The sequence below is a fragment of the Bombus pyrosoma genome, linkage group LG17, assembly GCF_014825855.1.
Source record: "Bombus pyrosoma isolate SC7728 linkage group LG17, ASM1482585v1, whole genome shotgun sequence".
Taxonomy (NCBI): Eukaryota; Metazoa; Arthropoda; class Insecta; order Hymenoptera; family Apidae; genus Bombus; species Bombus pyrosoma.
The window spans coordinates 3,426,405-3,428,237 of record NC_057786.1 but is presented as its reverse complement, the minus strand read 5'-3'; positions in this window follow the sequence as shown (position 1 = coordinate 3,428,237).

Below are 1,833 nucleotides of genomic sequence, written 5' to 3'. Positions count from 1 at the left end.
ATCGTATGGGTGGGAGTTCGGTTATTGTTTCTTCTTATGGTTATCTCATGACTAAGTGTTATCGACATATCCGGAAGTCGGCAGATGTCTAGCTTTTGGGTGATGTTAATGAGGTAGATTTGGGCGTTACAGCGACATTGTTTTTGCCCGGAGTATTTTTATTCTTACATTACATGTGTCCTAACAATCTTGATACTTCAAGACAAAACAACAACATGATTTGAATTGCTCTCTACTCCTGTGCCGCTACAAAAGTTATTATGGAGGATATACTAACATACTACTACACTTCCCCGGTTCTTTAGTTAGAAGATAAAATAAACAAAAACGAATCTTTGTATCCAAAGGTAACTTTCTTCTTCAAACTCTTACCGACTAATTTAGTTGAATGGAAGACCGCAGCAACATTAAGTATGGGTATTCTCAAGTAACAAGTATTATTCAAAGTTTTCATCGCTTAGATTACTCGTTTGTGGGTAACCACGCAAAACATTTCTTTTTTATTTATTTAATTTGTACCTTACAATTTGTCCAGCTGGACATTTGTTAAATTTTTCTAACTTTACTTGCGGATGGCTATCCCTTTGATTATTTTATTTTTTTAGCGAGGTCAGTAGGATGTTTTCATTTTAGTCCTCTTTCTATGAGAGTTTTGCTCGTTTCAGTAGCTAATTGGTTTGGATGTGTTGCCATTTTTTCCCTTGTATTTTTTTGAGTATCTGGCCATTTCTTTTTTGACCGTTAGTATTTTTATGTCTTTGTATGTATCCTGGTTTCTGATACATCATGGGGCGTTGACTAATGTTCTGAGTATCTTTGAGAAGCGACTCTGGTTTATTTACCTGACTCATTGCTCCTGCCCCCCATAGTGGTATTCCAAATTGGTTTTATTATCGTTTTGTAAATTTTTAGTTTATTTTCCAGGCTGACTTTAGAGCTTCGACCAGTTAGCCAGTACATCTGTCTTCTTTTTATCCATATTTCGTCTATAATTGATTTAGTCCGACTCTTCGGTAGCTAACTGAGGATCAACGACTGCTGTGCCGAAATATATTGATGGCCGTCAGCTCTGAGGTGATTTTGGTGTAGGACGTGTAGGGTGCCAAAGAAATACTCGGTGGTGTTTAACGGTATATTTATTAACAATTCTCGCTTTCGACTCTTTACGTACAACTCTGGATTCCAACTGACGATTCTCTCCTCTCAGTTACAACTTAACTGTTTTCTTGATCCGATTCGTTCCTTTTTGTCATCCTTCAATATCTCTACTACGCACGCGTTTGTCACAGGGGTCTCGGAATACAGCGCTAGGATAATCACATCTTTGCATACCATAGCCATCAAAATAGTAACTAAGCAGTAGCAACATACCTATGCGACCGGCATCCAGCGATAAACCCTTCCACAGGAACTAAACAGTTGATATAAAAAATCCTCCCAAGTCAGCACTCGACATTCTATTCTATTCTATTTCTCTTCTATTCTATTATATACGACATTCTGTATCTTTACTCTGTCAGTTTATATAATAAATTTTGCAATAATTATCATAATTGAAGTCGCCTTACGTACGGAACGTGAAATAATCTCAAACCGACGTGACACCTTCGTTACGCTTCCGCCACCGTTGCCACCTACGCCTTCTTCCAAATATTCCACGGAAGGACCGTAGGGATATCAATGGCTCCATTAGGCCTGTCGGCACTTGCGCTTCGGTGATACCATTGGAAAGTTTCATGGTCAAGTACCTTTACGGTCCTATTCAAGTTTTCCGACCCTTTCTGCTTGTCCACATTTGCGCTTTATGGCGGACACTGTCTGTATGTCGGCAAT